An 18,197-nucleotide genomic window follows, 5' to 3' on the forward strand; every position below is an offset into this window, starting at 1 on the left:
ATCCAAGATGCTCATTGAACCCCATTTAAGATTGATCCAAAAAGAAAAACACCAAGACATATTATCATCAAACTTGCCAAAACCAAAGACAAACAGAAAATTTTAAAAGCAGCCAGGGAGAAAAGAAAGGTTTCCTTCAAGGGAGAATCAAAAAGAATAACTTCAGACTACTCAGCAGAAACCATGCAGGCAAGAAGGGAATGGGACAAGGTATACAGAGCACTGAAAGAGAAAAACTGCCAACCAAGGATCATATATCCAGCAAAACTCTCTCTGAAATATGAAGGAGAAATTAAGATATTTACAGATAAACACAAGTTTAGAGAATTTGCAAAAACTAAACCAAGACTGCAAGAAATGCTAAAGGAGATTGTTTGGCTTGATGACCAATAATATCAGGTACCAGCACAATATAAGGTCACAAAACAGAACGTCCTGATATCAACGCAACTCAAATAGGGGAAGCACAAAAACAAACAAATTAAGATTAATTCTAAAAAATAAATAAATAAACAAAATAATACACATAACAGGAAATCATGGAAATCAATAGATAAACGATCACAATAATCAAAAACAGGGACTAAATATAAGAGGCATTGAACTGCCAGATGGAGAGTGATACAAGGCGATATAGAACGATACAAGTTAGGTTTTTACTTAGAAAAATAGGAGTAAATAATAAGGTAACCACAGAAAGGAATATCAATTCCATAACTCAAGAAAAAAGCCAAGAAAAACGTAACGACTCAACAAACATGAAGTTAACCATTATGAAAATGAGGATCTCACAAGCTGCTAAGAACAACGTCTCAGCACAAAAAAGCATGTGAAAAAATGAAATGGCCAACAACACACATGAAAAGGCATCAAAATGACAGCACTAAAAACTTATTTATCTATAATTACGCTGAATGTAAATGGACTAAATGCACCAATAAAGAGACAGAGAGTCATGGACTGGATAAAGAAACACGAGCCATCTATATGCTGCCTACAAGAGACACACCTTAGAGACACAAACAAACTAAAACTCAAAGGATGGAAAAAAATATATCAAGCAAATAAGCAAAAAAGAAGAGGAGTAGTAATATTAATTTCTGACAAAATAGACTTTAGACTTAAATCGGCCACAAAGGATAAAGAAGGACACTATATAATGATAAAAGGGACAATTGATCAGGAAGACATAACCATATTAAATATTTACGCACCCAATGACAGGGCTGCAAGATACATAAATCAAATTTTAACAGAATTGAAAGTGAGATAGACACCTCCACATTTATAGTAGGAGACTTCAACACACCACTTTCGGAGAAGGACAGAACATCCAGTAAGAAGCTCAATAGAGACACGGAAGACCTACTTAAAACAATCAACCAACTTGACCTCATTGACTTGTACAGAACTCTCCACCCAACTGCTGCAAAATATACTTTCTTTTCCAGCACACATGGAACATTCTCTAGAATAGACCACATATTAGGTCATAGAACAAACCTTTGCAGAATCCAAAACATCGAAATATTACAAAGCATCTTCTCAGACCACAAGGCAATGAAGCTAGAAATCAATAACAGAAAAACGAGGGAAAAGAAATCAAATACTTGGAAAATGAACAATACCCTCCTGAAAAAAGACTGGGTTATAGAAGACATCAAGGAGGGAATAAGGAAATTCTTAGAAAGCAACGAGAATGAAAATACTTCCTATCAACACCTCTGGGACACAGCAAAAGCAGTGCTCAGAGGCCAATTTATATCAATAAATGCACACATACAAAAAGAAGAAAGAGCCCAAATCAGAGAACTGTCCCGACAACTTGAACAAATAGAAAGTGAGCAACAAAAGAACCCATCAGACACCAGAACAAAACAAAGAATAAAAATTAGAGCTGAACTAAATGAATTAGAGAACAGAAAAACAATTGAAAGAATTAACAAAGCCAAAAGCTGGTTCTTTGAAAAAATTAACAAAATTGATAAACCATTGGCTAGACTGACTAAAGAAATACAGGAAAGGAAACAAATAACCCGAATAAGAAACGAGAAGGACCACATCACAACAGAACCAAATGAAATTAAAAGAATCATTTCAGATTACTACGAAAAATTGTACTCTAACAAATTTGAAAACCTAGAAGAAATGGATAAATTCTTGGAAAAATACTACCTACCTAAACTAACACATTCAGAAGTAGAACAACTAAATAGACCCATAACAAAAAAAGAGATTGAAACGGTAATCAAAAAACTCCCAACAAAAAAAAGCCCTGGCCCGGACGGCTTCACTGCAGAGTTCTACCAAACTTTCAGAGAAGAGTTAACACCACTACTACTGAAGGTATTTCAAAGCATAGAAAATGACGGAATACTACCCAACTCATTGTATGAAGCCACCATCTCCCTGATACCAAAACCAGGTAAAGACATTACAAAAAAAGAAAATTATAGACCTATATCCCTCATGAACATAGATGCAAAAATCTTCAACAAAATTCTAGCCAATAGAATACAACAACACATCAAAAAAATAATTCACCCTGATCAAGTGGGATTTATACCAGGTATGCAAGGCTGGTTTAATATCAGAAAAACCATTAATGTAATCCATCACATAAATAAAACAAAAGATAAAAAGCACATGATCTTATCAATAGATGCAGAAAAGGCATTTGACGAAGTTCAACACCCATTTATGACAAAAAAACTCTTACCAAAATAGGAATTGAAGGAAAATTCCTCAACATAATAAAGGGCATCTATGCAAAGCCAACAGCCAATATCACTCTAAATGGAGAGAACCTGAAAGCATTTCCCTTGAGAACGGGAACCAGACAAGGATGCCCTTTATCACCGCTCTTATTCAACATCGTACTTGAAGTCCTAGCCAGGGCAATTAGGCTAGACAAAGAAATAAAAAGTATCCAGATTGGCAAGGAGGTAGTAAAGCTATCACTATTTGTAGATGACATGATCGTATACATGGAAAACCCTAAGGAATCCTCCAGAAAACTACTGAAACTAATAGAAGAGTTTGGAAGAGTCTCAGGTTATAAAATAAACATACAAAAATCACTTGGATTCCTCTACATCAACAAAAAGAACACCGAAGAGGAAATAACCAAATCAATACCATTCACAGTAGCCCCCAAGAAGATAAAATACTTAGGAATAAATCTTACCAAGCATGTAAAAGACCTATACAAAGAAAAGTATAAAACTCTGCTACAAGAAATTCAAAAGGACATACTTAAGTGGAAAAACATACCCTGCTCATGGATAGGAAGACTTAACATAGTAAAAATGTCTATTCTACCAAAAGCCATTTATACATATAACGCACTTCCAATCCAAATACCAATGTCATATTTTAAGGGGATAGAGAAACAAATCACTAATTTCATATGGAAGGGAAAGAAGCCTCGGATAAGCAAAGCATTACTGAAAAAGAAGAAGAAAGTGGGAGGCCTCACTCTACCTGATTTCAGAACCTATTATACAGCTACAGTAGTCAAAACAGCCTGGTACTGGTACAACAACAGGCACATAGACCAATGGAACAGAATTGAGAACCCAGATATAAATCCATCCATGTATGAGCAGCTGATATTTGACAAAGGCCCAGTGTCAGTCAATTGGGGAAATGATAGTCTTTTTAACAAATGGTGCTGGCATAACTGGATATCCATTTGCAAAAGAATGAAACAGGACCCATACCTCACACCATGCACAAAAACTAACTCCAAGTGGATCAAAGACCTAAACATAGAGACTAAAACGATAAAGATCATGGAAGAAAAAATAGGGACAACCCTAGGAGCCCTAATACAGGGCATAAACAGAATACAAAACATTACCAAAAATGATGAAGAGAAACCAGATAACTGGGAGCTCCTAAAAATCACACACCTATGCTCATCTAAAGACTTCACCAAAAGAGTAAAAAGACCACCTACAGATTGGGAAAGAATATTCAGCTATGACATCTCAGACCAGCGCCTGATCTCTAAAATCTACATGATTCTGTCAAAACTCAACCACAAAAAGACAAACAACCCAATCAAGAAGTGGGCAAAGGATATGAACACACATTTCACTAAAGAAGATATTCAGGCAGCCAACAGTTACATGAGAAAATGCTCTCAATCATTAGCCATTAGAGAAATGCAAATTAAAACTATGATGAGATTCCATCTCACACCAACTAGACTGGCATTAATCCAAAAAACACAAAATAATAAATGTTGGAGAGGATGCGGAGAGATTGGAACTCTCATACACTGCTGGTGGAATTGTAAAATGGTACAACCACTTTGGAAATCTATCTGGCGTTATCTTAAACAGTTAGAAATAGAACTACCATACAACCCAGAAATCCCACTCCTCGGAATATATCCTAAAGATACAAGAGCCTTCACACAAACAGATATATGCACACCCATGTTTATTGCAGCTCTGTTTACAATAGCAAAAAGCTGGAAGCAACCAAGATGTCTGTCAACGGATGAATGGGTAAATAAATTGTGGTATATTCACACAATGGAATACTACGCATCGATAAAGAACAGTGACGAATCTCTGAAACATTTCATAACGTGGAGGAATCTGGAAGGCATTATGCTGAGCAAAATGAGTCAGAGGCAAAAGGACAAATATTGTATAAGACCACTATTATAAGATCTTGAGAAATAGAAAAAACGGAGAAGAACACATACTTTTGTGGTTATGAAGGGGGGAGGGAGGGAGGGAGGGAGAGGGTTTTTTATTGATCAATCAGTAGATAAGAACTGCTTTGGGTGAAGGGAAAGACAACACTCAATACAAGGAAGGTCAGCCTAATTGGACTGGACTAAAAGCAAAGAGGTTTCCGGGATAAAATGAAAGCTTCAAAGGTCAGTGGAGCAGGGGCTGGGGCCTGGGGAACTTGGTTTGAGGGGACTTCTAAGTCAATGGGCAAAATAATTCTATTATGAAAACATTCTGCATCCCACTTTGAATTGTGGCGCCTGGGGTCCTAAATGCCAACAAGCGGCCATCTAAGATACATCAATTGGTCTCAACCCACCTGGACCAAAGGCAAAGGAAGAACACCAAGGTCACACGACAACTAAGAACCCAAGAGACAGAAAGGGCCACATGAACCAGAGACCTACATTATCCTAAGACCAGAAGAACTAGTTGGTGCCCGGCCACAATCGATGTCTGCCCTGTCAGGGAGCACAACAGACAACTCCTGAGGGAGCAGGAGACCAATGGGATAAAGACCCCAAATTCTCATAAAAAGACCATACCTAATGGTATGACTGCGACTAGAGGAATCCCAGAGACAATGCTCCCCAGAACTTCTGATGCCACAGGACAGGAACCATCCCCGAAGACAACTCATCAGGCATGAAAAGGACTGGTCAGTGGGGGGAGAGAGATGCTGATGAAGAGTGAGCTAATTAAATCAGGTGGACACTGGAGAGAGTGTTGGCAACTCTTGACTGGAGGGGGGATGGGAAGATAGAGAGAGAGGGAAGATGGCAAAATTGGCACGAAACGAGAGAGTGTAAGGGCTGACTCAATGGGGGAGAGCAAGTGAGAGAAGGGAGTAAGATGTATACAAACCTACATGTGACAGACTGATTGGAATGGTAAATGTTCACTTGAAGCTTAATAAAAATTAATTAAAAAAAAAAATGACAGCCAAGAAACCGCTATGGCACTCAGTTCTACTCTGTGACACGTGGGATCACTATGAGTTGGAATTGACTGAACAGTAACGGGTTTGGTTTGGTTTTTATTGTGGGGGAGTACAGAGAAAGAGAGAGAAGAAAGAATTAGAGCAAAGGTTTCCAAACTTTATTTATGTCATCCTTATTGCTTTGGTAATTTTTTTCATGACATCCCTAAACCAAAAGGAATGCCTAAAAGTTCCACTTATCAACTAGTTAGGAATCACCAAAAACCCAACTTCATAAAGAAAAAAAATCACCAAAGGAATTTAGCATGATCTAATGTTGAACCTGTGAAATACCTCAAGCTTCATGAGATGTCAACCCACTAAAACCCACTGCCGTTGGGTCAACAGATAACGAGTATTTCTGTTTTTCCCTTGAAAATTTAAAATATCTCACAGCACCCCTATGAATTTGATGCAGCACCCAGGGATACCTCAGCACACAATTTGGGAACCATGGATTTAGAGCAAATGTAGAAACTGGTTTCTATCTAATCTCCTGCCCCAATTAAGTCACACATACAATAGAAGCTAGCATTTTGATGTTCTCAATCCCTGCTCAATCTAAAATTGACTATCCATTCAGGTTTAAGAAATAAACTTGCAACTGACTGTGAGAATTCAGGGAATGAACAGTTCTCTTACAACCATCTGTTCAACCCTCTTTCTTCTTCAGTGGGAAAGTATCAACTGTCCACATACATCTCATTTAGGGAAAAACTGCATTTGTCCTCTCAAGGTCACAATCAATAGTCCTCATTATTCCCCTGAAGCAAAACTGAAGAAACAGACACATAATATTTCTCCATTTTGAATACAACCTTACATTGCAAATCTCCCATAACCATCTATGGTTGAAGGAGACATTTCTAAATTCACCCACCCTCAACACACAAGTATATTGTTACTTACATGTGGTTTTATCATACGTTTTAACATATGTTATAAGATTTCAGTGATCCTCACTTACATACAGAGATAATGATTTCCTTCAACTTCATGTTCCTCATCATGTTAGATTCTTGGAAAAAATTTAAATGGACTTTTTTTTTAAAAGGATAACGGATCTCCACAAAAATATACAGAGAAGCATCAAATGGCATCATCTAACTACAGAAGAATCCTGGATGCCTGGGAAGAAAAGCCGAGAATTTGTATATACATATGAGAGAGAGGAGAAAGAGATTCACATTGAACTTACAATAATTTGACAAAGCAAATGTGAGTAGGCAGGGAGAGAGTGGGTGTTACACTTAAAGGGTGGGCCAAACAACACAGTAGGCCAAGAGTTTGTCAAATTATTGGCAGTGTTCAAATAGACCTAAGTGATTCTATCAAAACATGTGAAATACCAATGATAAGCAAGGGCAAATCGTAACATTCCAAAAGCAATCTGAGCAATCCTTCCTCCACACATTCCTTGAAGGGTTATCACAACAGCAACCACAGGCATTATAAACAGTATCGCCCTTCAACTGGGCAGTTGACCTCTTCACATGCAGTAGTTTGGTTAGAGACTACCCTCCTCACCAACAATTGGTGAGATGTTCTGCATTAGCTTTTGCGCTGCTCTCCTCTGAAGGCAAAGACAGGATCCTATTGCATTCACAATTAGAAAACGTGCCAAAAGCAACAACTTTGACAAGGACCATATGACAACCTAAGATGATATCGACAGTTTTTCTTTACAGAGTTAAGTGTGCATTCCCATCATCTATGGAAAATACCAGTGTGCAAAGATCAACAAATCATTCAATAAAATGAGAGTTTATGAGAAATGAATTACTGGGTTAAGTTCATTGAAACAAAAACTTTAAAATGTCAAAGAATCTTGGTAAAAGTGTTAAATATTGCATTCATTACATGTTGAAAGATGTTCAAAATTGATGTAAAAACATGGCTACATTGTGATTCAAACTTAAATTTCAATAAATGTATTTAAAACCCCATAGTAATTACTGGATATGTAGATTTAAATTAAATGAGACTAATATTGTACATGGATAATATTGTACCACGCATTAAGGAAATGCTAATTAGCTGTCAAAAGCAATTTTTCTGAATCTTTTCACAGTGTAGTACTATATGTGTAGTATATATTACATAAAGTGACCGAAGGTTGGATCTGGAAGATGTAACAAGCAAAAACAGAGCCAGATGTCTGTGAAATGTTCCCAGTGTGAGCCGTCTGTCTTTTTCCCTATTACCTCATATAGAGCTCCACCTAAGAGGGAACGATTATACTTTGGTAGCATGAGCCATCCAAAAGAAACAGATTTCTAAATTATTATCTTAATCCATTTGGAACGTCCTAGAAATAGTAGCAGTAGTATTATAATAAATCCCAAAAGTTTTAACATATACGTATTCATGGTAGCCCTCATTTCCATCTGAAGAATCTGAAAAGTGTCATGGAGACTGATGGTATATCAAAACATTTTTAAAGAATTTTCTAATCGGAAAATTGCAGACTTTAAAACATCCATTAATGGTATATGTGTTTCTTTATTAACCTCTCTGTTCCAATTTCTTTGAAAACTGGAGATAATACTAGTGCTAACCTCATAGGGTTCTTGTCACTAAATGAGTTAATACGTGGCTACAAATTCTTGTAGACAGATGTGTCTCAGAATTTAGATTTTTTTTAAAGATATATTAGAGTACATATACCATGCTTTATGTAATATCCTGTAGTCAAACACAATATTTCTGTACAGTATGTAGTATTTACCTTAAATTCAATAAATAATGATCAGAACTAAGACTGACATTCATTCAGGACAGATCTTGCCATTAAATGTGTTCAGGTTATATTTGGTCTTGTTGCTACTTGAACTTTAAAAACAACAACAACAAAAACATTTTGAATTTTAAAATCATAGATTAGGAATTGTAGAACCTGGTCCCTGGATGGTGCAAGTGGTTTGCACTCAACTACTAACCTAAATGTTGGCAGTTCAAATCCACCCAGCAGCACCATGGAAGAAAGACTCAGTGATCTCCTTCGGTCAAAATTACAGCCAAGAAAACCCTATGGAGTAGCTCTACTCTGTAACACATGAGGTCATCATGAGGTCATCATCAGAATTGACTTGATGACAACGGTTTTAGATTTTTGGTTTTAAATATATAACACTTAGACACTTAGCACAGTACCTGGCATATGTTAAGAATTAAGTATGTTTTTCAATTTTATTATTGTAATTTTTCAGTTTAGAAATCAAGAGGTTGATATCTTTCTTCTTTTGTTCCTACCTTTCTTCTTCCTTCACTCTCTTTCCACAAGTAAATTTATCTAGGGCATTTTACTTATAAAGCATAATTCTACAAGATGAGATAATTTTCCAAGGGTAGCACTCATACAAAATATAATTTCTTCCCCAAGGACGAAGGACCAATAAGATCCCTAAAAAGGTAAAATGTTATAGCTGCATCAGTTGTTTATTATCTTAAAACAAAAATCATAGCCTTTTATAGCCTAGCTCTGAAGCTACGTCACATACATTAAAGAAGTCAATAATTAATTGAATTAAGTTGACAGGGAAACATCAGTCATTCTAATTGTGTTATTGTCATTATCACAATACTTTTGACTATCAATGTTTTTTCTGATCACCACTATATAATAGGAAAAATAAAACACACTGGCAGATTCTTTATAGTTAATGTATCCTGAAATAAATGACTGATAATACACACTTAAACCTCACTTTGACATTTTATAAAGAATCTCACCCTCCCCCAAAAAACGAGGTTTCCAACCTAATTTCTAATTCAATAACATGACTGACGGAAAAACAAAAAAACATGAATTAAGGCAAGACCCCATCCTATTCCAAAGAGTATTGATCAAAGCCAAATCCTTGTTAAATAATGTCTTACATTCAGAAATGAAAATCTTCAAGGCATTCCACATTAATTCCATAAGAAAGTTACTTATGTTTTGTCCAATTCTGTACATAAAAAAGAAAAAAAAAAAAAACCCTTGGAGAAAAATGCTAAGTATGCCTTTTAACATAATAACTATCAATCATACCCCAGGCCTTCTCTAAATCCGGTTCTAATTTCTAAATTGGACAGATGCTTCAATTGAAGGTGTTTTTTCCACTTTCACTGTTCAACTGCTGTACTAACATTGTTAGAATCTAGTTAAAAGACTTTTTGAATGGGTATTTTTATTTTTGCTTTGTTTGCATCTATAATTAACTTTGCCTATTTTGAATACCAAAACCAAACCAAACCAATTGCCACTGAGTTGATTCCAACTCACAGTGACAGTATAGGACAGAGTAGAACTGCCCAAAAGGTTTCCAAGAAGGGGCTGGTGGATTTGAACTGCCTACATTTGGTTAGCAGCTGATCTCTTAACCACTGCACCACCAGGGCTTCCATTTTGAATATGATACCCTATAAAATGAAGACCATAACGCTCACCTCTCAGAGTTCTTATATGGCTCAAATTTAATTTCAACAAACATTCAATTTCAACTACATACTAAATATCCAGTAAATATACATAAAGTGTTTTTTAAGTTGTTAAACCACGTAAAATGGTAACATCATTTACTTAATCACAAATAGAGAAAACAAAAAAATAGACATAGAGAACCACATTTATACATTTTCATTAGATAGGAAGCTATGGTAGATTCATCTTAAAACTCTTTAATGATAAACCCACAGCAACCACTTATTAACCATTTTTTAAACAGCCAGATACAGATTATTTTGCATACATTATTTTACTTAACTTCCCAAACTGTTCTTCAAGGTTATCTATTGTTATGATGAAAGGCATAAGGAGAAAGTTCCTAAAAAAACCTAAGTCTTATTCTTGAACACCAAGGAGTTATTAATAAACAGGAGCCTCTCTCATTAGAGAAGTACGATGGTGCAGGACCAGGCAACATTTTGCTCTGTTATGCATAAGGTCGCCATGAATCAGAGCTGACTCAATGGTGACTAAGAACAACAGGCCCAGATATCAGGATACTATATGACGTTCTTAGGTTGCTCCTAGATGAAGCAATATGCCTCTCTGCAGAAGAGGCCCAAATTCTCCTCAGGTTCCAAGACATCTTTAGAACAAGCAAATAGGCCACAGTCCGCTATTGGAGTTGAATCAGATTTCATCCAAAGATAAGGGTAAAATCATTCACTTTACTTAGGTTTGCAAATGCAATATTACAACGGCACATTCATACAATGGTGACCAACACTGCAATAGAAATGAGAGGCCAGAGCAACGGGATATGGGACATATAAAAAATTAAACACAAAAAGTTGAGCAAAGGCAAGTTGCAGAATATACACAGTATACTATGTATATGTAATTTAAAATATCGGAAATGTATTTTTATATTTTGCACGGATATATACATATACTTTAAAGTATAAAAACACAAATTGGAATGATACAGAGCGTATTCAGTGTGATTGTATCGCTGGAGAGGGAGGGAGACAGAAGAAATCAGGGAAAGGACACCGAGGGTTTTAACCAAGTCTAAGATATTTTATTTCTTTAAAATGAAGGTCCAATATAATTAGGGAAAATACTAAGATTTGTTCAAGCTAAGTGTGGGTATCCATATGTATATATTTATTTTATTGGTTATCACACTTTTCTTTGTATTTGAATATTTCCTAACTTTTATGGAAAAAAAAATAAATGGATATATAGATGACAGAGAAGAAAGACAAAGGAAGAAAATATGCTGCCTAAGGTATTTTCTCTTGGAAACCAGCGATTTATTTACACTTCATCCTGATTTTCTAAAATAATGCCAAAATTTTCTGAAGACTGAAAAAGTGTATAATATTGAATACTTAGTATGACTCCAAATCTAGCCTACATATTCTCATTTAATTTTTCCAAAAATCTTATGATGTAGTTATTGTTATCCCCATTTTATTGGTCAGGAAAATCAGATGTAATTTGCTCATGTGTATACTGCTACGGCAGAGCTGAGACTGAAACCCACACAGACATGCAGCCGAAGCTCATTCTCTTTTGTCAATGCTATATGCAGTGGCTTCAGCGATACATTGACAGAGAACTGCCAGAAATTCAAGCTGGATTCAGAAAAGGACGTGAAACCAGGGCTATCATTTCTGATGTCAGATGGATCCTGGCTGAAAGTAGAGAATACCAGAAAGATATTTACCTGTGTTTTATTTGACTCTATAAAGGCATTTGACTGTGTAGATCATAACAAATCGTGGATAACATTGTGAAGAATAGGAGTTCCAGTACACTTAATTGTGCTCACGAAGTACCTGTACATAGATCAAGAAACAGTTGTTCAAACAGAATAACGGGATACTGCATGGTTTAAAGTCAGGAGAGGTGTGCGTCAAGGTTGTATCCTTTCACCATACCTATTCAATCTGTATGCTGAGCAAATAATCAGAGAAGCTGGACTATATGAAGAAGAACTTGGCATCAAGATTAGAGGAACACTTTTTAACAACCTGTGTTACACAGGTGGCACAGCCTTGCTTGCCAAAAGTGAAGAGAACTTGAAGCACTTAGTGATGAAGGTCAAAGACTACACAGCCTTCAGTATGGATTACACCTCAACATAAAGAAAACAAAAATCCTCACAACTGAACCCATAAGCACACCATGATAAATGGAGAAAAGATTGAAGTTGTCAAGGATTTCATTTTACCTGGATCCACAATCAACACTCATGGAAAAAGCAGCAGTCAAGTCAAAAGATCCGTTGCATTGGGCAAATCTGATTCAAAAGACTTCTTTAAAGTGTTGAAAAGCAAAGATGTCACTTTGAAGACTAAGATGTGCCTGACCCAAGCTATGGTATTTTCATTCATCTCATAAGCATGTGAAAGCTGGATGATGAATAAGGAAGACTGAAGAAGAATTGACACCTTTGAACTGTGGTGTTGATGAAGAATATTGAATATACCATGGACTGCCAAAAGAACGAACAAATCTGTCTTGGAGGAAGTACAACCAAAACGCTCCTGAGAGGCAGGGATGACGAGACTGAGTCTCACATACTTTGGACATGTTGTCAGGAGGGATCGGTCCCTGGAGAAGGACATCATGCTTGGTAGGGCAGAGGGTCAGCGAAGAAGGGGAGGACATCCAATGAGATGCATTGACACGGTGGCTGCAACAATAGGCTCAAGCGTAGCAGGGATTGTGAGGATGGCGCAGGACCGGGCAGCGTTTTGTTCTGTTTTACATAGGGTTGCTATGAGTCAGAATCGACTCGAAGGCACCTAACACCAACAACATACAGGGAAGCCATAAAAATGAGCCAGAAGAGGAAGGAAGCAACTCAAAGTTCTGTCAGAGAAGCAATTGTATTAGGATGGGAAGAACTGGACACACCGCAAGGGGAGAAGAAATTGGAAGCCAACTTAAGTGGAGAAGTTCTTAAAAGAGATGAAATCTGAGCCATGCTTAAAAAAAAAAAAAAAAAAAATTGACATAGAGGTATAAAATGGAACACAGGTGGAAAAGTTAAAAAGGAAGTGTGAGCTTCTGGGAGAGAAGGTTCATTTTCTGGGAATATGAATGGAGAGTGAGATTTCTACAAAAGAAAAAAAAACAGAAGAGAAAATAGGCCTAATGGAAATTTAAAGGGAAGGGCACCAAATCAGAAAAGAAATGAAATGATAGGAAACATATGAAGATGATTAAGATATAAAAACAAGGAAGACTGAAGAATACAACATTAGCTTCTGAAATTTGAATCAAGCCAAATTATTAAGGTAGAAAGGGGAGCTGAGTCATCTGATTTCAAAGATAGGAAAATTGGAACAAATCATTCAATTGAGAAAAAAGAAAAAGGAGGAGAACAGAATCATGGTTTATTTTTGGAGGTTAAATGGAAGGCTCTTTTTAAACATGTATTAAAAGCATCTGCTTCCACATAAGAAACTTTGGAAAGTGGAACAGGAGAAAGAATTCTGCTTGTTTCACTGAGCCTTCTGTAAGTACTTAGGTCGGTGTGTTTGGGTGGAAATATGACCTTTTTTCTGAACACCCTCTGATCCTTTTCTCCCTCCACCTGAAATCCTAAAGCTGTGTTTATGACAACACAACCATTTCTACAGTAACTAAATTGCTGTCAGCAAAAGAGGATTAATACTTAGGTTGAGAAATAAGCAACTAAAAAACTCTTAAACCACAAAGAACAGGTTCTCATGCCAATATCCAAAGCGACAAAGCCAAAGCAATGCAAATACGGGAAATGTTCTGTGCTGGGCAAAACCAACTGACCTTCCGTCAGCTGGTCTCCAAACTTCGTGGAAAATTTTCTACATTTTAACCCAATGTTGTCAGTCTTTGGTATTTTTCTGAATCTGCAAACCCATTTTTATCAATGAGTTTCTAAACCCAATACAAGGCGTATCCTATCCTGGTGTGGACTCTAACCCACTGTGGTCAAGTCGATTCCGACTCATAGTGACTCTATAGGACGGAGTAGAACTGCCCCGTAGGGTTTCCAAGGAGTGGCTGGTGGATTCGAAATGCCAACCTTTTGGTTAGCAGCTGAGCTCTTAACTACTGCGCCACCAGGGGTTCCTATCTCCCACTTACATACAACATAAGGAATTCAAATTGAGTCACTTGGACACTGTGATAAGAAATATAAATTCCCCTGTGAAGGTTTCAGATACCCACAAACTCCATCAAAAAATAAACTATTTGTTCATGAATATTGCCTAAAAGTTCTAGGGAAAAACGAATGATATATTCCTATTGAAGGAAAAGCATCAGATTGTCTACCAAAACAAGCTACCAAGTGCTTTCCTGCAGTGAGTTCACTTTCCCTCTCTTTACCAATTCAATTTCAGAGTATATCACCCTTCTCTTTTACCCATTTGTTGCTACCAATAGAGTGATAATTTTGTTAACAGCATATTATTTAATAGATTATAGATTAAGGAAAATTCCTGTTAGCAGATATGCAAGCTCATGTCAAAGAAAAATTTAACTGCAAAATGCATGATTATCTACCAGAACTCAATATTTCTTTTAAATAAAATAAAGTTATAAATTGCCAGCTTTACATTTTTTAGTCATTAAAGCATGTCTTAGGTCCTGTATTTCAATCTGCCAGAGAGCAAGTGATAAATTAATTGGACATCATGAAAGTAATTTCCCTTTAGTAAAAATAATTACCTTGCTACTGGAGAATTAAAATCTTCAAGGAATTTTCAAAAGAACTTTTTTTAATTAATTTTTATTGTGCTTTAAGTGAAAATTTACGAATCAGGTCAGTCTCTCATGAAAAAATTTACGTACATCTTGCTATACACTCCTAATTGCTCTCCGCCTAATGAGACAGGACAGTCCTTCCTTCCACCCTCTCTTCTTGTGTCTATTCGGGCAGCTTCTGGCCGCCTCTGTCCTCTCATCTCCCTTCCAGACAGCAGATGCCAACCTAGTCTCATGTGTCTGCTTGATCTAAGAAGCTCGGTCTTCACCAGTATCATTTTTCATCCCATATTACAGTCCAATGAGAGTTGGCTTTGGGAATCGTTCCTGTCTTGGGCTAACAGAAGGTCTGGGGGCCATGGCCTCCAAGATCCTTCTAGTCCCACTCTGACCATTAAGTCTGGTCTTTTTACGAGAATCTGGGGTCTGCATCCCACTGCTCTCCTGCTCCCTCAGCGGTTCTCTTTTGAGTTCCCTGTCAGGGCAGTCATCGGTTGTGGCCAGACACTATCTAGTTCTTCTGGTCTCAGGCTGATGTAGTCTCTGATTTATGATGTCCTTTCTGTCTCTTAGGCTTATAGTTACCTTGTATCTTTGGTGTTCTTCATTCTTCCTTGCTCCTGGTGGGTTGAGACCAATTGATGCATCTTAGATGGCTGCTTGCTAGAATTTAAGACCCCAGACACCACTCTCCAAAGTGGGATGCAGAATGTTTTCTTCATAGATTCAAAAGAACTTTTATGCCATCATTTATATAACTTTAAAATAAATGTAAACTTAAGAATTTTTCTAATGCTTAATAGATGCAGATATAGTATTATGCACAAATTGTTAAATTTTCCCATTCCCCAGATTTTGGCAATTTAGGGAGCTATATTAAGTCTGTTGAGCCACCAGGAAAGCTTTCATGACTGAGATATGCCTTAATCATTTTAAAGAGTTAAAGGGCTTCTTTTGATGTTTACTTTGAAAGTAGTGGTAAAAAGAGGTAGCATGGTGGTTTTAAGATTGTGTGATTAGATGACAGAAGAGCTGGACTCCATTCCAACAATAACTATTTTTACCAACAGGTGACCTTGGTTCAATCAACCAGCACTGAGTTTCTTCATCAGCATAGGAGGGATAACACAAGCTATGAGTCTCTCACAAAATGGTGAGAATCAAATGAAAGAGTTTATATTTAGCTAATAGGATTTGGTATATGTGTGTGTGTTCATGTATGTGTGTGTGTGACAAATAGATGTAGAAATTGGGACAAAATGATAGCAACAAAGTCAGAAAAAGCAAGAAGAAAGTCAGCATGTGGAAATGCATGCAAAAAAAAAAAAAAAAAAACAAGAGACAGAATGAAACAGTGGCAAGGAGGGGGCTTTCAGTTTGGTAGTAAGACGATGGGATTCCAAGAAACCAAAGCCAAGAGAGAAACATAAGAAAGTACAGGATTCATGATATCTTTAAAAGCAATCAATCATTTGAGGGAGAACCAATTTACTGTGATACTGGAATTTTCAGGAATTTCTCTAGTGGGATCTCAAAAAAGTATACACGGCATAAATAAAAACCAGTGTCCTCTAACTACTTCCTTGGGTCCATAATATGGTGAATTTTGCAGAGCTATTTATTGTCATGAATTTTAGCACAGGCCAAAATAAAGATTATAATGTAAAATAACTGTTTAGTAGAAGCACGTTTTTCCTATATTTAAGAAAATAAATAAGTGTGAGGCAGGTACGTAGCTCTCTAGTTGTCGGCCTGAGTTCATGATAAATTGAATTTTCAAGAGGAACGCTTCTCAAACTTTTTGTCTTAGGACCCCTTTGCGTTCTTAAAAATTACTGTGGGCCCAAAGGGCATTTATATACCCAGGTTATATCTATCGATATATACTATATTAGAAATTAAAATGAATAAAACTTTAAAACATGAGAATATATCAGAACGATCACGTCTTCACATGTCATGTAGCCTCTAGAAAGCTACCTTGTACACTCCCGAAGAAATGAGAGGAAAAGAGACAAGTAACGCTGCATACTATGGAAACAATTTTGACATTGCAGACCTACTGCACATGTCTCAAGGAGCTCCAAGAATCTCAGACCACACTTTGAGAACAGCTAAACTACAGAAATAGGTGATTCGTGCATCCTTTAAGAAAAGTTTCTGGAATATTATTCCTCGAAACCAAACTTTTTTAATATGAATTGGACAGCAGAAAATTAGAGATTATACTCCCTGAAAACATTTAGACATGTTTTTGGTGATAGTACATTTCATTTAATTATATGATCAACTGAGGAACATTTTTCTTACCGAAATTAAGAAGCCTGACCAAAAACAAAATTTTGTTTTACTTACTTTCTTTTGTAAGCAGGCCAAGAAAATACCTAGTGGCAGTATTAAGATTTTCTCACAAAATTTAGTTCGGTTATCAAGGCTAAATATTCTCCAGTGGCAAGATCACACACACAAACACACACACACACACAGAGCAACTTTAGCAGTTGTTGCCAATCACTCACTCATCATAGCCATGGAAACCTATTTCAGTAAATCACTCAGAGAATGTCTAATTTTAAGCAATTCAACTTCCTGGTAAACCCTAGATACATGACTTGTCAAATGCAGCTGCATGTCTTTGAATGAATGAACTTTCCATACAGAATTACTAGATATATTCCAAATAAATGTTGGGAGACATATACTGAAAATCATAATTTTGATTTTTAAATAGTTGAACTTAATTCATTTTTTTCAAAAATTAACTCATCTTTGAGCCAATCAGTTCACAGTGATACAATCATCAATGAGCCAAAGGAAACTTCTCTTTAAATTCTGTAGAGTAGGATGAGAGTGGAGGTAGGGTTGATGATGTGTATATAACATTCAGAAGTGATATTTGTGTCTTTATAAGCCTAAGGCAGCTCTGAGTCAGACTATTTTCAATTAATAGTTTAGTTTGGATCACCTTTCTTTGGAGATTGGGCATGTATTTTCAATTGCCTGGTATGCATTCGAAAGACCGAAGAGAATTGATACATTCAAATTATGGCGTAGGCAAAGAATATTGAGTATACCATGGACTGCCAGAAGAATGAACAAATCTGTCTTGAAAGAAGCACAGCTAGAATGATCCTTAGAGACTAGGATAGCAAGACTTCATCTCACATAATTTGGACATGCTATCAGGAGGAACCAAACCCTGAAGAAGGACACCACGCTTGGTAAAATAGAGGGTCAGTGAAAAACAAGAAAAGCCTCAATGAGATGGATTGAC

Source organism: Loxodonta africana, chromosome 21 (assembly GCF_030014295.1).
Source record: "Loxodonta africana isolate mLoxAfr1 chromosome 21, mLoxAfr1.hap2, whole genome shotgun sequence".
In the NCBI taxonomy this organism is placed as follows: Eukaryota; Metazoa; Chordata; class Mammalia; order Proboscidea; family Elephantidae; genus Loxodonta; species Loxodonta africana.